This window comes from Platichthys flesus, chromosome 22, assembly GCF_949316205.1.
Source record: "Platichthys flesus chromosome 22, fPlaFle2.1, whole genome shotgun sequence".
NCBI classification, from domain to species: Eukaryota; Metazoa; Chordata; class Actinopteri; order Pleuronectiformes; family Pleuronectidae; genus Platichthys; species Platichthys flesus.
In genome coordinates, this window is record NC_084966.1 from 12,920,542 (window position 1) to 12,940,766 (window position 20,225).

The 20,225-nt window shown below is 42.5% G+C and overlaps 1 protein-coding gene, 2 non-coding genes and 5 pseudogenes across 3 annotated transcripts in view; 1 reads left to right on the forward strand and 7 right to left on the reverse strand.

Annotated features, from left to right (window-relative positions):
* Positions 1 to 20,225, forward strand: part of LOC133933466 (histone H4-like) — a 744,890-nt gene that overhangs the window by 383,729 nt on the left and 340,936 nt on the right. The gene's annotated exons all lie outside the window — the stretch shown is intronic.
* Positions 3,721 to 3,839, reverse strand: LOC133941258 (5S ribosomal RNA; annotated as a pseudogene).
* On the reverse strand, positions 3,902 to 4,020 carry LOC133935309 (5S ribosomal RNA). The gene has a single exon (XR_009913458.1). It is a non-coding gene; the product is annotated as a 5S ribosomal RNA (ribosomal RNA).
* On the reverse strand, positions 4,083 to 4,201 carry LOC133941259 (5S ribosomal RNA; annotated as a pseudogene).
* On the reverse strand, positions 4,264 to 4,382 carry LOC133935310 (5S ribosomal RNA). Its single transcript, XR_009913459.1, has one exon. It is a non-coding gene; the product is annotated as a 5S ribosomal RNA (ribosomal RNA).
* Positions 4,445 to 4,553, reverse strand: LOC133944164 (5S ribosomal RNA; annotated as a pseudogene).
* Positions 4,616 to 4,734, reverse strand: LOC133940006 (5S ribosomal RNA; annotated as a pseudogene).
* Positions 4,797 to 4,915, reverse strand: LOC133937606 (5S ribosomal RNA; annotated as a pseudogene).

Consider the following 20,225-nt stretch of genomic DNA (forward strand, 5'->3'; position numbering starts at 1 on the left):
GGGGGACAAGGGGTATGTTTTGGGGGGACAATGGGGGACACTGCCTGGCGCGGCGGGTCCCCCACCTCACGGGCAGACTCACTGACTCACATTTCTAGCACATACCACCTTACATGGTATATTAATAATGCTGTATTCCCCTAAACATGGGCAATTACTGATTAATGCTCTTGAATAGGCCAACCGATGTGTATTTTCTTCTAAATAAAGATTCATAATACTTTGAACATTCAATGAATTGACACACAGATGCACTTCCACTCACGATTTACTTTAGCTATTTCATTTTATTTATTTTTCATTACAATTTATTCACTTTAAATAAATTATAATGTAAAATTATAGGATTAACAGGAATTGTAGTTGCTCAACACCACAGGAACAGTTTAAAAAAAAAAAAGGTCTTGACTTCACGACTCCAGAGGTTCATGGAACGAGAAGGGGGAGGAAGGATGGTGAACTTGCATGTTATTTAAGGCAGGCGCAGGAAAAAACACTGTTCAGTGTTCTGGGGACATCTTTAGGACGTTGAGGACACCTTTAGGACTCAAACCTCTTCACCAGCATCTGAATCAAATAAGGAAGAAAGATAAGAGACAGAATTAAAGCAACATTAATTTTTATGATAAACTTCCAAATGGTTTTCCAGTATAGACAGAGGAGTGCAAACCCATCACCATCACAAGCTGACAACAACACAAAAAGGTGCCAAGATACAATCCTATGCAAAAAAATGACATATTTTGACACATTTGCACATCAAACTTCATCTTAGACAAATGGGGTCTTACATAACTAGGTTTCTTACCTTCAGGTTTCTTCTTGAACTTGTATTTCTTGTTGGAGCGTGCAGCATTGAGGAGAACCTTCTCTTTTACTACATACGTGTAGAAGTCCTTGCAACTGAATGTGAAGTTGCTCTTCATCTGGATTTCTGACTTGATGAGGTTTACCGAACATCTGTTCCTTGTGTCCGTCCAGCATCCTGTCATCAGTGAAAAGACCCTCTCCACTGAAGCATTGGTGATTGGTACACTCAAGAGGAAAGAAGCTAATGCTGTCATGTTTGGTGTGTGTGTGTGCTTGAGTAAGGTGGCCCACTTCTCCCCGACTGGAGCTCCAGACTGCACGATGGCCTTTTGGTGTGGCAGAACGACACAATACTCATCATATAGCGCATCCATGTCCAACTTCTTGATTAGCTGCAGGACCTCTACAGCTTCACAGAGATGGGAGAAGTTGAATGGGCTGTTCTTTAGTGCCAGGCTAGCCAATTTCTTCTGGTAGTTGGAGTCTGAGAAGTCATAGCGCTGCTCCAGGTAGGTGAGAGAGGACTGGTAGAAGTTGCACATGTCCTCTCTGAGCACAGCGGCCTGTCTGTCTCGAAACTGCTGGAGGAGTACATCCGTCTGGGCCCCAAAGAAACCATCACTCTGTCGTAGCTGTAGATTGGTTTTTAGGGTGAACATCGTATTGTAGAGCTCACAGACAGTCCCATCCTCTTGCTCCAGCGCCAGCACAGTGTCGTGGAAAATCTTCAGCGCATTGCTGAGGAAGGACAGGTAAACCTAAAATACGTAAAGAGAGTCAATGATCCTGTGTGCTGGCACTGTTTGCATTATCATCATTTCTCTAATCCCTGTTTCATGTAATAATACTTAGATGAAAAAAAAAGTTGAGTGCAATTAAAATGAATTACCTGTAGATCAAGGGGGTTGCCCTCACCATCCTGGTCATCCTTGAACAGCCGCCATAGTGACTTTGGGCACCCGTCCTCTCCCAATGAGAGAAAGTAGGTCTTGATAGGAGCCCAGCTGTCGTGAAGCCTCTTCACTGCAGGCCATAAGCTCAGCCATCTTGTGGGCACATTTCTAAGCAGGGGCTGGTACTCTATCTCCACAAAGGTGTGAATTGACTTAAGTTCCTCAGTGCGTTTGGCAGATGAGGAGAAGTGGCTAAAGGTCTTGTTGACGACATTTTCAATGTCGATATTTAGCCGATCTCCTGCGTGTTTTGCACTGTTGTGAACAATGTGGGCCACACAGTTTGCCTTCAAAAGGCAATTGTTGTTCTCTTTCAGTTTCTGGTAGACAGAGTTGTATCTCCCGTAATTCACACTAGCATTGTCAGCAGAATACGCAGATATCATGTCTAGTCGCAGTCCGTTTTCCTCCAGCTTGGTGACTATCTGGTTGTGGATTACGGCAGATGTTTCATCACTGTCATCATAGAAATCTAGGACCTTCGTCTGTACTCCCAAGTCTGGCGTCCAGTAACGCACTGACAGTGGGAAGAGCTTGGTGGTCCCATGATTGGAGGCGTCTGAAGCCACTGAGAAGAATGGCGTGTGGGCTGTGGAGACACACACACAGATGGGGTGAATTTAAAAGAGATTCTCTAAAAACAGATTATTATAAAAATTCAAGATATATTATCTATAGAAATATTTATACCTTTCAAAAATTATAGTTGTTTTGTTTGTTCAGTTTGGGAGATAACGAATAGTGAAATGTTGCTCACAATCATGTAAGGATACACAGAGCCTGGTTTCACGAAGGCACGGATGAGCAGCATTATGTTAGCTAAGAATGCAATTTCAGTGAACTGAAGGAAGAGTTGACTTTTAACATACAGCAGAAGATGATTTGCTAACATTAGCTAGCTAACGCTACACAAATAGCTAACACACAACAATGTAACATCCATGAACATAACTACCTTTGGTTGCCTCTCGTTGCTCATTCAGTGGTCTTCAGAGGACTTTCAAGAAATCTTCGACAGAGGCAGGGCCAAGTACATCCGTGACAATGGCTTCTGCCTTCGTCCGACCACAGGCCGTCCTCTTGGCAATGTCAGAGTCTGGATATATCGTTGGGGCTAGCTTTGTGCCACAATCTCCTGCTCGATATGATGTAACGTGTTGGACAGTGTGATACACACTGGTCACCTCTGCAGCAGTCACTTTGTCAGCTAGACAGTCGTTTTTAGGTCGGAGGAAAGCATCCATAGATTTGGATGTCTCTTTCTGTTGGACACGTTTCTTGTGAGTGTCCGTGAGTCTGTGTCGTTTAATATCATATTCCCCTCCATGTCCGATTGAGAAGGACGTTTTGCAAAGGTCACAAAAAGCCCTCTCGGTATCCCCCTGAATACCTGTCAGCCACAAATATTCATTTTCCCAGTCTTTCTTGTACCCACACCTTCTCACCTTCTTTTTAATTGGAGATCGCGATGCCTCAGACTCCGCCATTTTTTGAATTGGAAAGCGCGCATCTAAAAGTTCCTTCCCAGTGTGCATCTGGTATGCGCGTGCGTGCGCTGTCATGACAACAACGAAAAAGTTGACAACAACCTAGTCAGCAGTTCAACTGAGAAGGGGGTGTGGCAACAGTAGCGAGCTGAACTGTCAAGTAATGTTCGTTTGGCTGCCTGGGGCTCCAGGATGTAGAGAGCGACCAACCTTTTTTTGAGAAAGCATTGATTTCGCGTGACACGGTCTCGATTTGTGGGACGCATGGTTGGGCTTCAAAACGCTGTGCACGCACGCGGTACGCGGGACGGGTGGTCACCCTACATCCAAGTACTAACCAGGCCCGACCCTGCTTAGCTTCCGAGATCAGACGAGATCGGGCGTATTCAGGTTGGTGTGGCCGTAAGCGAATGAGTCCACCCTCTGACCCTTATTTATACATGTAAATACGTCAGGTAAAAGAAGAAAAAAGCTTGCAGCACCTGGTATTCCCAGGAAGTCTCCCATTCAAGTACTAACCAGAACCAACCCTGCTTAGCTTCAGAGATCAGACGAGATCGGGCGTATTCAGGTTGGTGTGGCCGTAAGCGAGTGAGTCCACCCTCTGAACCTTATTTATACATGTAAATACGTCAGGTAAAAGTGGAAAAAAGCTTACAGCACCTGGTATTCCCAGTCAGTCTACCATCCAAGTACTAACCAGGCCCGACCCTGCTTAGCTTCCGAGATCAGACGAGATCGGTTGTATTCAGGTTGGTGTGGCCGTAAGCGAATGAGTCCACCCTCTGACCCTTATTTATACATGTAAATACGTCAGGTAAAAGAAGAAAAAAGCTTGCAGCACCTGGTATTCCCAGGAAGTCTCCCATTCAAGTACTAACCAGAACCAACCCTGCTTAGCTTCAGAGATCAGACGAGATCGGGCGTATTCAGGTTGGTGTGGCCGTAAGCGAGTGAGTCCACCCTCTGAACCTTATTTATACATGTAAATACGTCAGGTAAAAGTGGAAAAAAGCTTACAGCACCTGGTATTCCCAGTCAGTCTACCATCCAAGTACTAACCAGGCCCGACCCTGCTTAGCTTCCGAGATCAGACGAGATCGGTTGTATTCAGGTTGGTGTGGCCGTAAGCGATGGAGTCAACCCTCTGAACCTTATTTATACATGTTAATACGTCAGGTAAAAGTGGAAAAAAGCGTACAGCACCTGGTATTCCCAGGCAGTCTCCCATCCAAGTACTAACCAGGCCCGACCCTGCTTAGCTTCCGAGATCAGACGAGATCGGGTTGGTGTGGCTGTAAGCGAATGAGTCCACCCTCTGAACCTTATTTATACATGTAAATACGTCAGGTAAGACTGGAAAAAAGCTTACAGCACATGGTATTCCCAGGCACTCTCCCATCCAAGTACTAACCAGGCCCGACCCTGCTTATCTTCCGAGATCAGACGAGATCGGGCGTATTCAGGTTGGTGTGGCCGCAAGCGAATGAGTCCACCCTCTGACCCTTATTTATACATGTAAATACGTCAGTTAAGAGTGGAAAAAGGTTTACTGCACCTGGTATTCCCAGGCAGTCTCCCATCCAAGTACTAACCAGGCCCGACCCTGCTTAGCTTCCGAGATCAGACGAGATCGGGCGTATTCAGGTTGGTGTGGCTGTATGCGAATGAATCCACCCTCTGAACCTTATTTATACATGTATATATGTCAGGTAAAAGTGGAAAAAAGCTTACAGCACCTGGTATTCCCAGGCAGTCTCCCATCCAAGTACTAACCAGGCCCGACCCTGCTTAGCTTCCGTCTCAAATGTTCTTCGCAAAGTCTGGCTGTTCACAGGGGGGAGGTTGTGCTGTTCATGCAGGCGGTCCAGGTCAGCGGTTGGGTTGTTGATTTTCTTCCCCGTTGAGGAGACAAAGAAAAATTCATCACCATCCTTGTCATTCCGTTCATCCCGCTTGCGTTTCCCTTTTGCAGCAAGGTGTTGTGGTCGCACTCTTGTGTAGTACTTTTCAAACCACTCCTCCTCCTGCTTCGACAGGGCAATTCCAACCGCAAAATGTGCTGCATATATGATTGTATGTTCCGCTTCTTGTTTCCGCCCAAGCCATTCGCCGACCTGTAGAAAATGAGGATATGCCATTGATTAGTAAATGGAATGGCTAAACTGTCAAGGGAAATCTATCAATAGAGTGTAGTATATTCTGCTAGTTTTAACCTTAGTATGAACCAGAAATCACATGTTTAAGCATGAGGCCCCCATCTTTACACTGTCAGTAGTTCTTCTATGCATTTCTTGTTAGTTCTCTCCCCTAGGGTATGATCTTTGACCCCTTAAGGGATGAGTGTAGAAAATGGGTTTTCTTCTATTAATTACGAGGCATGATGTTATGAATTCATCCTTACATTTACATTTTATGTGTTCAAACAGATGTAGTCATGCACCTCTCAACCATGGGATGTGGAATGTTGCCATGGGCGTAGGCAACCCCTATATATATTGTATGTTTGACGCCTGCAAAGCAGGCTTCACTATTGGCGTGTGAATGTCTACGGATTCTAGAGTCCGTCCTGACCTGTGAAGACTTCTGTGTAATAAACTTTAACTATACAAGCAAGTTCTGGGTCTGCGGAGAATTCTTCCTTCAGCATCAACTTCACCATCATCGACCTCTTGGCTGCCCAAGATATACGATAAGAGGACAGTAACACTCACCTTCATGTTCTCCACCACACATGGCCTTTGGCAGTGCTTCAGTATGATGATTGCCTCCAGATAGTACAGCACAAATATGCACTGAGAAGCCGCCAGGGGGGGGGGGTAGAGCTGTCACCAAGTTGATTCATGATGTTCAAAAATCCTTCCTCAGCTTTCTCAAAAATGGCCCAGCAGTCACGAGGACTAAGAACATCTTTATCCATTAACATGGCATGCCTCTTGGATACAATCTCTTTGCTCACTTGCTTAGAGAGCATACTCTGCACAGAGCCAATGTAATCCACGAAATCAACACAGTCATTGTAGAGCGCCTTGTCATCCTTTCTCAGATTGGTCAATACAGTGTTGTAATCCAAGAATCTGTAAGGAGGAAGGAGATGGATTTAAGTTAAGTTATGTACATGCAATAGCAAGTATTTATGTGTATAGTGTAAACTGTTGACATCATAATAAAACAAAAGTACCAACCTTTTCAAGCACTTTAGGTACTTGACTGAAGTCTGTGCCGTGTAGTTTGCCTCCGACTGTTTTCTTGTGTAGCTTAAGAGCTTCTCTCTGTCCCTGACAAACTTCAAGGATGGTTCAACAGGGTCGGCATAATAAAGGTACCGAGAAACAGTCTCAACCTGCTGTTTGTACTTCGTATTTTCCATATTGACCCGTAGGTGTTCGGCAAAGCCCTGAAGTAGTGGATGATCTATAGAATGCTTTTCCAGAAACCCCATTTTGTTCACTTTCTTCAATGAGGTTCTGGCCTTGTAAGCTGTTTCCCGGTTACATTGAAACAGTTCACCGCTGCTGGCAGATTCCACGTCAGATGACCCTGCCTCTCCGGATGGCTCACCAGTTTCTGCGACAAACCTTGGATTCCCTTGGGGCAAAGGTGTAGGCTCTCCGGTCACAAACATGTGATGACTTTTCAGCTCCACAATCAGTCTTTCAAGTGGATTTGAAGATGAGACAATGCGGCTAAGAACTTTATAGCTAAAAGCCCGTCTAGTCTTCAGGAGGTCAAACACATCACTCTTGGCCTTTTCTACCACCTCTTCTCTGTCTGATTCTTCTGATTCCTTCATGCATGATTTGCGCAGGTGACAGCTTAGGGATTCTACGGTCTTCATACAAACTGGACAGATGAGCCAGTGTCTGCTTGATTTCCTGGAAAAAGAAAATAAATACATTAATCCAAATGTCATTACAACAAAAGTTGTACAATGGTTACACATGGTAATACATCAGTGGTGTATAAAGTACTTGAATGCCATACTTGAGTGAAAGTACAGATATCGTACCTGGAAGTGACTCCGGTAAAAGTAAAAGTCTTAAAGTAGCTCATATTAAATTTACTTAAGTATTAAAAGTATCTGTTGTTGAAATGTACTTAAGTATCAAAAGTAAAAGTACAAGTACCAAAATTTAAAATGCAAAGTGCTTTTTATAGTCTATACAGACACAAAACAACCCAAAATCGTTCTCCTCAGGATTTATTTCAACTGACTGAAAAATTATAACAAAAATATACATATACTCTATAATTTTACAAATTTTGAACCCCAGATGCTGAGGTTCAAATAGTAATGGACTAGTGCATTCGAACTTCTAGGGACAACAAAGAATGAACATAGTAATAAACAAGTGTCTCTTGTGTCTGCCTAAGACCACTAATAGACCACAGTATAACCGCTAAACAATTCTGTAAATATCACTAAACATGGACCTTTTCGTTTTCTAATCAGTAGCAGGAGTGATACACAATACCCCTTGTGATAAGTCAGCAAAAGGAAACAAGTTCTAGGTACAACAAATAGGATAGTTTTCCTCTTTGGTTAACAACCTGCACAGTGCTAGGAAAAAAACTCTGGACACGTCCAGTTTTGAGAATAGATAAGAGTACAGAAATTTGTGTTAAAATGTAACGAGTACAAGTTAAAAGTCGTCAGGAAAATAAATACTCAAGTAAAGTACAAATATGTGAAAAATCTACTTAAGTAATCTACCTCCCACCACTGGAATACATGCTATTAAGGAAAACTTTAAATATTTCTTACCCTGGAGCCATTTGTCAAACTGAGATAGGTCAGTGAAGATGAAGCAATAACAATTGGTTTTGTTTGTATCCAGCAGTTGAGGGATGATTCTCCAGTCCAGCAGTTGAGGAAAGGTTCTCCAGAGTGAATTACAGCTGGAAAGCCCAATACTTATACACAGATGAGACAGGGAATGTTGATGGGTGGAGCTACAACAAAATACTGGGTGCTGGTTGGTTAGTGTATGCAATCCACCCTTGAACCCTCAAACAAAGGTGGCCTGCTATTCATATCAAACCTTCTCTTGCATATGTCCATTCTTTCCAGGCTCAAAATTGTTTTTCTGTAAAGTTTCATCAAACAGAGGAATTCATTTTTAAAAGATTATAAATAAGTGTTTCTCTTTGGGGTAGCTTGATAGATATAATTCCTCAGTTCCATTCATATTTCTTGGCTGGAGGAATGTTGTTGGACCGGCGGGCGTGTTGTGCTGTGCTTTTTGTGAAAGGCTGGGTCATTAACAATAACAAAGGATGTGTAACTCACTTCACACTTCTGTCGTGGCAATGACTGTAGGTGAATGACCCTTGGTGAGCACTCAGGGTGGGGTCTGTGTGGCTCACAGTGTTTGATGAAACTTTACAGAAAAAGAGCCTGGAAAGAATGGACATATGCAAGAGAAGGTCTTTCTACCTGAGAGACCATGATCTTTGACAATTGTTTGTTTGTATTCAGAAGATTCTAAAAAAAAAGGTGTTTATTTTAAGGGAATACCAGGCACCCTTTGTTTGAGGGTTCTCTAAAGAATTATCACTTTTATTTGATACGAATAGCAGGCCACCTTTGATTGCACCCAGTATTTTGTTGTAGCTCCACCCATCAACATTCCCTGTCTCATCTGTGTATCAGTATTGGGCTTTCCAGCTGTTTCTGTTTTTATTGTTTCTACCTCAATATTTTATATTTTATTTTATTGTATTGTATTGTATTGTATTGTATTGTATTGTATTGTATTGTATTGTATTGTATTGTATTGTATTGTATTTTATTTTATTTTATTTTATTTTATTTTATTTTATTTTTTTCAAATGTACCGGCTGCTATGATGACTTCATTTCCCTTCGGGGGTGAATAAAGTAATCTATCTATCTATCTATCTATCTAATTCACTCTGGAGAACCTCCCCTCTACTGCTGGATACAAACAAAACCAATTGTTATTGCTTCATCTTCACTGACCTATCTCAGTTTGACAAATGGCTCCACGGTAAGGAATTTTTAATGTTTTCCTGTTTTATAAATACATGTTTGGAATTATTTATAGCCTGTAGAGTTAAACTAAAAAAAGTTAATCATGCCTTTTCTTTTCTTTTACATGAAAGCTCCAAACAGGCACTATTTGCTATGTCCTGCTTGTTCCAAAACACAAGATATCCTGTCTGTCCATTTGACGAGGGTATGCATGAAAGATGGCTCGAGGGAAGATATACAAGCCATTGTTGAAAATGCCAAGAAAGAAGCAAGCGAGATCCTTAAGGAAGGCAGAATTTTCAATTATTCAGACCTCACTGAAATCATGTCCAATGAAGATTCCAATCCAAAGGTAAGTGGCTTACAGAACGTTATCTTGCTCCTTTTTTTTTTTTGATAAGAATTTTTATATACTGATATTTTCAAATATCTTGTTTTCTTTTTGACAGACTGGTTGAGGAGCTGAAAAATCGCCACATGGTTATACGTGGCATACCCGACTCTCAGGCCAATGCTGAGCCTTTAGCTGCTCAGACACTATCCAATACAGATGCTGAAGCTGGACCATCCACTAGAACGACTTCTAACAATGAAGGGGGTGACATGGCTGACGAGGCCCCTGTTGGCACTCGAACAAGAAAGTTTGCTCAAAAAAGCAAGCAAGAAATGTATGAGAAAGGCCTTAAGGACAGACATCCTATGAGCCACCCACTTCTCAAAGATTTTGCCATGCAAATGAAAAAAGACAAAAAGATTCGAAATTACAAACAGGAGGTAAGGACCAATAAATGTTTAACACTTTTTCTGAGAAACCTTTATACGCATTTATATGAAGCAAAACAGTCATTGCTAGAAGGTCACTGAACATGATGTCTTTTATTTTCAGGTTGAAAACGTCTCTCGGTATCTATATTTTGCTAACAAAGAGAACGTTTCCTTGCAGTTTGTTTATGAGAGAGAAAAAGTCAAAACGTCCCTCACTAAAACCTCTGCTACTCTGAAGAAGAGAACAGAACCATGAGGCACGAGCACTTGAAGCTGAAGCATCATGGGGAGATTTCTAAAGATGGCAGTTGGAGCGAGACAGAACTGCAAGTTTTACTTTTTGTCCTGAAACAAGCGAGAAATATTACAATTATCAACACGTGGAATGGAATAGGAATAGACTGGAATAGTGTTGGGATTTCAAAATCTTCTCTGTGTATCTGTGAGTGAAGAGGGGTATGGAAACAGAACTCTAAACAAATAAAAAAAGGGTGGGGACAGGAGCCTTTATAAGGCCTTTACACAAATTATTAATAATAACCTTTTTCCTCTTAGTGTTTAATATTGAAATTATCTAGAAATGTATGTGCGTCAAAACGCTGGTCAGTCTCACACCTGTGTGTAGATAAAGGGTCTGAGTGACACTGGTATGGATTAGTTCTTACAGCCGATAGAGCAGAAACAAAACATTCTTTACTCAAGGCTAGTTTATGAAACACAACATGGAACTGTCAGGATAGGGAGAGTTGCCTAGCAACTATCAGAGAAGGAGCGTGACGGAGAGCGGCTCCTTGTAACTTCCTGGATTCAGTGACAAGAGGCGTGGGACTACGGCTCTGGACCAACTAGGGAGAACATAATTTATTTGCGGCGACACCCCTCCAATATTTGAACCTATCACATTAAACCTACTGTTATAATTATTAGGAACGCTTTCTGTTCGGCACCATTATTGTCTACCCCTTGCTAACGGATTTAGCCGAGGCTGTGAATGAATGCCGGCTATACCTGTTAGACTTCCATTGCTTCTAAATAAATACATTGCTTCTAAATAAATACTTGGCTCTTCTCATATTTATGATAAATGAACACGGTGACAATAGCAGGGATCATCTACTACACAACTCCAGTGACTGAATCAATCCACGTTGTAAACTAGTATTAGTACTTAAATAAAACCCAGATTCTCCAGTTGCTGTCTAGCAACTATGACTAGTGCTGCTATGACATACAGGGATTTTAGTGTTCATTGTGTCACAGCAATCGTTTGAAATCAAGCATCTCAAAAAAAGGGTCTATTGTTATTCATATGATACAACAGTGATGTATAATATGCCAGTATCATAATTACTCATACAATATGTGTCTGTTTTTCAAGATGAGACGAAGCAGTCTGGAGGACTTTTTACACAAAAGGAGCCAAAATGGTTGAACAGCATCTTGCAGATGATTATCAAGGACATGTGACCACTGGCTGCAGGGGAGGGTCAAAACTCCTAATCTTTCTATCTACACATTTCATCAATTTAACCAACCAGACATTGTTTTAAACGTATCATTCCCTTTAAGGAGTGTTAGTTTGATCAACTCATGTTAGCAGAGCTGAGGCTAGCTAACGTTAGCTTGTGAGCAGCTCCATTCTGTCTTCATACATCGCCACGGTTTCCCCTAACAGTGAGACGATCTCCTCAGCCGCCGCAAATGTACAGAGGCTGTGACTTCACACATCCCCTTCTGTGAGGACAGCTGTATTCCAACACAAGGACTGGTTACCGGCAAAACTCAAGCAGGTTGTTTAGAGAAGGAGGTGGCCCTTAAGAGTGGGGACAAGGATAGGTTCAGACTCGTTTGGCAAGGAGATTAAAGAGGACAAACGACAGTACTTGAAGAAGCTGGAACAACAATGTGCAGCTAACGACTCCTCGTCAGTCTGGAAAGGCCTTCAGGTGATCACCATCTTTAAAACCAAGTCCCCCCCCACTGTGTGGAAGACCTTAAACGTGCAAACGACCTGAATGCTTTCTTTTGCAGATTCGACAGACAATGAACCACATCTAACCCTACCCCGCACTTTTCCTACCCCCCTTCACAGTTATCACACCTCTTCCTCCTACCCTGGACAAAGACACTACCCCCCCCCTCCCCACAAAATGGTCCCATATAGCCCCTTCCCGATGTCAGACACAACCCTGTGCATCACACTGACTCTGGTTCACACACATTTTTTTAAATAATAATATTTCATGATTATTAATAATTAGCCAACGTCAAGTCTACTAATAATGCACAACATTAGGAACTAACTGACTTCACCAAAAAACCACTGTATGAGCCAAACCTGTAACTACTGGTGACCCAGAAAGTGAAGCATTCATTGGATCTACCCTCTATAGGTGAAGAACAGAATAAAGCCCTGATGGCAGATATTACAATGGAGGAAAAAGGGAAAGCAATCTCTAGATTAAAGGCTTATAAAGTGCACGGTATGGATGGCTTCCCATCCGAGTGGTACAAGGCCTTTAAGGACCAAATAGTGCCTATGCTTTTTGACTGCTTCAACTATACACTGAAAAATGTGAACCACCAGGTACATGGATGGAGGCAATCATTTTGGTTATTCCTAAGGAGGGGGAGGACAGAAAAGAATGTAGCGCATAAAGGCCAATTTCAGTACTCAATATAGACTACAAGTTGTATGCATCAATACTAGTAAAAAGGTTAGAGCATATAATAGTAGAACTAGTGGATCCACACCAAACTGGCTTTGTGTGTGAAAGGCAGACACAAGATAATATTAGACGGGTGCTACACTTTCATCATGTGAGAATATTGGAGCCACAGTGATTAGTTTAGATGCGGGAAAAGGCATTCGATTCTGATCACTGGAAATATCTGTACTTGGCGTTGAGAAGATTTGGCTTTAAGGATGATTTTATTAACTGTATCAGAACTCTATACTCCTCACCAAACGCCAGAATAAAGATTTATGGACACCTCTCTCCCTTTCCCTTTCTCTTTTTTTCTTAATGAGGGTTGTCTTGTCAATATTCCTATCCCTTCCAGCTTTTCTTAAGGACTTCTTTCCTTGCATGACCTCAGCGGCTGCACTCTCCATCTCTGCGACGGGTATTTGGCCCAAGGTTGTCTTCCTGGTGTAGTTTCTTGGCATGATTGATTTTCTACAATGTTTATGACATTAAAAATAAAAAACATATAATGTAATAGAACACCAGAATATGTTTAAGACTAAACTTAACTTGTGCTCCACAGCATTTGTCCGACTTTACCCCACAGCCACCGTTTCAGAAAAAACATCATCTCTTAGCAATTCAGGCTAATCTTCAGCTAGCATCAATCACATGGTTTTATATGTTGGAAGTTCACCAACATTTATGATACAAGATTTTCCAACCGATTCAATTTGTTTTGACACAACAGTTGACTAAGTTCAAAGCAAGAAAATTTACTTTTACATGCAAAAAACACATTTTTGTGAAATAACATACTGACCCACATTACCCTTCTCTCCCCTAACACTGTGCACCTTCCAATTGAGGCAAATTCTTTCACATTTGCCAATCTTTTTCTCCGAGTCCAGTTGATTTAACTTCTAAGCAAACCCGTTGAAACCATAGACTGTGTTCAGATTAAACTCTTTCAGTGTAAAAGAGCAAAGTGGAGCCGCGGGAGCCTGCTGGGCCCAAAACCCAGAGGTCGATGGATCAAAACCATCCTCTGCTAAAGGAATCCTTTATCCTCTCCCATGTTATCTGTTATGTTTACCTTGTCCTTGCCATCTAAACATGATCTCACTTACTGCTGAAAGTGACTAACTTTGGCTTTTTAAGTTAAAAATGGGACAAAATAGACCCATGAGTTGAAGCCCATAACTTAGCTGATTTTTTTTCTCTTATCTCGAGTAAAGCTCTATACTTCCACATGGTGTGTGTTTGAAGTTTTGAATGTTCTGACATTTGTGTCTTAGATTTAATAGTCCTATACTCGTCAAAGTGGAATTTACATCTAAAAAACTATTTTTTGTCCGGGTAAATACGAGTTTGTAACGGTAGTTTGGCTGATCTTAACCCGTAAGAGAATTACTCCACCCCCTATACCTTATTCATACATGTGAATACATCAGAGAAAGGTGGACAAAAGCCAACAGCACCTGGTACTCTCAGGCAGTCTCCCATCCAAGTACTAACCAGGACCAACCCTTCTTACCTACCAAGATCAGACGAGATAACTTTATTTACGACACATTGTCAAAATAAATCCTTAACTGTTCAATTATGTGGAGCAGAAAGAGGTTAAAACATTCCATACACACACACTCATTTTTTAAAATATTACACTCAGTCTTTAATGCATTTTGCTCGAAAACAAAGCGTTGTTGTCCTCTGAATTGTTTTTGAAAAATTCCATCAAAACTTTCTGATTCTTGTTCATTGAAATACAAAGGACAGGAAATGATTGAAAAGTTCAAAGTAGTGCAAACTCCTATGATCTTTGGTATCATTTCTTTGGAGTCCACTCTCCTTTGAATACATAATGAATTATAAGTAAGGCGAGGTATGCAATAGAGGGTGAAGAATGTACAGGGTATTTCTTAGGGCTAGAGAAGACAAGGCAGGAGAAAATTTATTTTGAGCCAGTGGAGGGAATGGGAAGGGAAAAATTAGCGGACCTTGTAGGGATAGTGGAAAGAGTTGAATAATTTTATATAGAGTTATATAAGAAAGAAGAGGTAGATGAGGAGAGTAGCAGACAGGTGATGGACAAGATGGAAGATAGACTGAGCGATGAGAATAGAGAGTTGTGCGAAGGACAGATAAGTAATGGAGAGCCAATGACTGGATGTGGCTAATGATTTAACTTTTAAATATCTCGTCCCATCTGCCACATTAGTTCCAGGCCACATCCTCCTCTTTATCAGAGATACTGCCGAGACTCCGCAGCCCTGGAGTTTATCTAATATACTGTCCTTGATATAAAATGGCAGATTCATAAATGATACCACCAGCTCATCATTAACTAGCTCTCTAGCATGCACCATCGTTTCTCCAATTTTAAACCCATACATGAGCCTGTCTTTACCTTTCGGGTGACTCATGGTCATTACATATTTTTTCCCCCGTCCATGTGTCTACACGCCAGCAGCCCTCCACACAGCTCCCTCACGCACCTCATCAGCTCCATTGCTTCGTCCTCGCCTTCCATCTCTACCATTACGGTTAGCTCCCTCTCATTCCTCTCATTGTTTGAGCAGCTCTTGCTCTGCCTTTAACTCCGTGCCTCTCCCGCTATCACCTCCGTGGGCCACCGCGTTTCCACTCACCCGCTCCGTGCTTGCCTCCGCCATTGTCGCGAGGTACACTTCCAAACAGGCTCAGACACCCCCGCACAGTGCGTCACTGCCGTAGGGGGACACACACACACTAGACAAGACAATCACACCCCTAACGTCCGGTTGGATTTACACATAAGAAGAATAGGTAGAAGTAGATAGAGTAGAAGAAAAATCTGGGATGTGGTGGTAGATCTGGTGAAGGGGAGAGCCCAGTGTGCAGCCCTCTTAAATACTGGTCAGCACAGGTGTGCCATATCACTGCTGATTACTAAGGTCTGACTCCGCCTACAGGAACCTGAAACACACACAAGCACAACACCACAGCAGCACAACTCCAGGTTTGTCACACAATATTATGATAAAATTGCACCTTCATTTTTATTTTCTGCACATTTCCCCTGATTCATTTACATGTATAAATAGGTATTGTGGGTGAAATCATTCGCTTACAGATTTACCACGCTGAACACGCCCCTTGAGGTCGTCACAGTGAGATGGCAAGAGCAGTGAAAGAAGCCAAACTTAAGTGTCTATTCAACAAGTAAAATAAGTTTCTACGTCAATGTATTGTCAGTTTTTCGTTTGTTCGAAAAGAAGAGTTTATTATTTTAAACAATCCCCTCGGACAGATCTTGCTGTTTGGGGGAAATTTCGATTTTTTTGTTTAACCTCGAAAGACGGACAGCATGGCAACAAACGAGAAGGAGCAGACAGACGTAAAAACAATCACGGACAGAGCAAGAGGAGGAGATGAAAGAAGTGAAGTGAAGGACGGACAACAAGAGAACAGACAGGAAAATGCCAGTGAGAGGGCACACGGACCAAACACTTCCACCGCTGGTCAAACGAGGCACAGAGGAAAAATAGGTGGAGAGGAGCAACGAGGGGAGAGAACAGGAGGTCTCATTTAGAACCGTTGCGGGGGCTGAAACGTGCGTACGCCACTTCTCACGCAAACGTTGCGTATTTCCACGCAAACTCTGACCCATGCGTACGAACGTTTTGGAGAGGGGAAAGTGGCGACACAGACGTGAGGTGGTGAACTGAAGACAGAGTATTGATCCACTTCATCATTTACAATAAATCAACAGCTTAGTTTTGCTCGAGCGACATGTCTGTTCCACTCGAACCTTTGAATTTAAACATAACTTGCAGCAAATTACGTTTAGATTCCATTAAATTGTGGAGTTACGGAGCCGAGTCATTCATAGGTTTTAATAATATCTTCTAACACTGCGTGTATCATCAAATCACTGCAGTTTGACTGTGCCATCAGGCTCACGGAGCGCACTGGAGATCACTTACAGGAAATGAAGAAACTTTCCAAATAATATCCCAGAGATATTTCGTTCGGTTATTTCCACCGCTTGCTCCCTTGTTAGCAAACTGACTCCCAGCTCTGCACTTTCCTCCAGCCATCCTCTTGAAAAGTTTCTCCTTAGATGTATGTTAGTTTCCTATGATCTGGTCTGGCTATGATTTGGCCTGAGTCATCAAAGCACACTGTCTGAAGTTATTGTTTGATCTGAATTAAACTGTACAATGTGCAAGGTTTTCTTTATGTAAAAGTTAATTTAAGACAGAAATAGAGTATCAAACGCAAATATAAGCATGTAAATATCAAGTTTTGCTAAGATATCTTGTAATTATTTCAGAGGAGCGTGACTCTGGATCAGTTCAAAGAGCTCCACTTGTTTTCTGAGCTTTCGACCACTTCTCAGGGTCTTCTTTATTGAACTCAAATAGCTTTGGCCTCATCAGGTGAGCTTAGGTTGTAATGTTGGTCTTGAGATAGTATATTTTAATTATACGCTGAAAAATTTACTTAGTGTTTAAATCATAAAGCTGAGAAAAACATCACCTGGAAAAACCCTCTACTCCCTGTTAGTAAATTTAACATCGTAACTTTCACTCTGTAGGTGTTGCAGTGTCTGATGACAGTTCATCAATACTTTAGTTTAATGACAGACACTGATCAAGTTGATGCAGCTACAGAGCTCATTTGTATGACTCAAACAAGTAGCTGCAATAAAGCAGGAGAAACTTAGCTACTGGAAAACAAAGCTTCTGACAGAACATGGAGGAGAGTTCTTCTGGTAGTGGACTTTACTCAGGTTCACATCATTTGGAGAGCAGCTCCATCTGTTGGCTGCCTGAGGTTACTACAACACAGTATGGTTACATGATGTGAGGCCGGAATTGTCATTTTTCTAAGCAACTGTCACTTTTATATTTAGTAAGGAAAGACACAAGGTAATACGATAAATATAACAACTAAGGCAGACTCTTTAAAAAGTATTGTATATAAAGTAATGACGATATTGCTGAACATCATGTTACATGATGCATGTGTGTAGGTAGGAGTAGGCTACCCCTTCACAGAGTTTAAAGCTATGTTTTATAATATTCAATGTTTTGATATTTACTAACTTCTTAATCTGAACATTGTAAGATGACATCTAATATTGCTCAATCTATCTAGACTCCCTGTAGTTAAGAACTCTGTCTCTACATATTTATGGACAGTGGTGATGAATGATGAGGAAACAGCTCTTTGTGGAAAGACTTGTGTGGCTCTTAAAAGAGCCTTTTACCAGGATGGACATGTTTCACAGTGAGGACAGCTCACTTCTTCTTGGCTGCTGTCTTCTTCGCTTTGGGTTTGGCGACCTTCTTCGCGGGGGACTTCTTGGCAGCAGGCGCCTTTTTCACCACCTTCTTGGGACTCTTGGTGGGCTTCTTGGCCGCTGCTGGTTTAGCCACCTTCTTCGGGGACTTTTTAGCTGCTGCTGGCTTCTTGGCTGCCGCTGACTTGGGCTTTTTAGCCACTGCGGGTTTCTTGGCGGCGGGCTTCTTGGCTTTGGGAGCGGCCTTCTTCACTGCCTCTTTCTTGCTCATCTTGAACGAGCCGGTGGCCCCGGTTCCCTTGGTCTGGACCAGGGTCCCGCTGACAACCAGCTTCTTGATGGTGGTGTTGACGCGGGAATTGTTCTTCTCCACATCGTAGCCTCCGGCAGCCAGAGCCTTCTTGAGGGCGGACACGGACGCGCCACTGCGCTCCTTGGACGCGGACACGGCCTTCACGATGAGCTCACTGACGCTGGGGCCGGCGGTCTTCGGTTTCACAACCTTCTTCTTGGCCGCTTTAACCTTGGCGGCGGCTGGAGCTGGAGCTGGAGCGACTTCTGCCATCTTTCTCTTTGAGTTTAGATCAACGACAAACTATCGGAGTGAGTTACCGGACTGATGGAGAGTCCCTATCAGGAGGTGGTACTTGAACACACCATGAGAACCGTGGAGACTCAATCAAGCCGTGGCTCCCGTGTGCAGTGTGAACGACACTTGTGTTTTCTCTTCACTGATAAACGAGTAAAAACTCAGTGGGTGAGCGGTGCTGGAGGCTGACAGTGAGGAAGCAGGTAGCGGACTTATTTGTCATAATGTTGAAGTCATGAAGAGCTCTGATGCTCTCTGCATTTGGTCGGTGGAGCCTCCGAACACGACCCGTTCACCGCGGTGAGCAGCGCTGCTCAGCGGCTTTTCCCACTAGTTTCTCTCCTAAAATGAGTTCAAAAGCACCACAGCTCCACCAAAACCCGTTTCCTAGCTGCTCCACATGTTTGTTCAGAGACACCGAGTGAAAACAAGCACCTGTTGAGGATCTCTTAGTAATAAAGTCAAGTAATTGTGCAGGAAGCAAACACACCGCTGATGGCCGAGGCTCCTGGTGAAGTTGAGCCAGATTTCCTATCAGAGCCGTGAACGTTTCACCCTGAGGATGCTGGAGAGTCATTATAGAAGTAGGGCTACATTTCATATCCATGTTGAGTTTGATCAAATGTTCATTTTAAGTCATGATAAAATTAATATTGGGGCACATTTGTCTCATTTGACACAAAAAGTCAAAAGTTTATATAAATTATTTTCCAGAAAATGTTTAAGCTTTACTGGGATTTGCTTTTCTCTACTTAGTAAATACCAAGTTGTGCTCATCATATTAACACTAGGATACATGTTTCTGTATATTATGATAATAATTATTTGTGTAAATAATCATTAAACCTGACAAACCATTCTGGAAAACTGTTTGACCAGTTTGTGAGATATCTCTGTTAATCTGTCAATATATGTTACCTTTTGATCAATAGATCAAGTCTTCTCAGACTTTTATAGCCAATAACACATTCATATTACAAATGAAGGCCTTAGTGTCAACAAACACTGTGTTTATCCAGAATGTACACACGTGTGCAGTATGTGAAAGTGTTTGTGTAAATTGAAGTGTGTACACATGTCATTTTAACCATTCAAACAGACTTTATTTATTGTGACGACCCTTTCTCACCTGGGCACCAGGTGTCGCTGTTCTTCCGTTCCCAGAGCTACAGGTGGAGTGGGCGTCAGCGACAATCAGAGCACATCTTGGCCAGGTGTGCTCTGCCCTATAAAATACTTGCTAGATTCGTCTTGCGCCACCTACGGGACGAGGTTGGTTCTCCCGGACGCCAGCAGCCTTTTCTGGTTTGTTCTTGGAGACTTTGGTTTGTTGTTTGTTCCATTAATAAATATTCTAATAGAGCCACAGTTCACCCGTGTCGTCTCCCTCCTTGCCACAGTCGTGAGCAAATGGGGGCTCGTCCGGTGCACGCTTTTCCTCCGCGTTTGTGAAAGACTGGATAGGCGGAGAATCGATTTTTGTGAATGAGACCTGTGATCAGGTAATGTGTGAGCGTAGTGTGACGTCCAACACCATGTCAGCTGTGCGCCTCGTGTTTTTGTGAATGAGCGGTGTAGTTTGTTTGTGTGGGAGATGTTCGGCTAAGTGAACTGACGCTGTTGTGTGTTGGCTTGTTTCTCCGTGTTGCT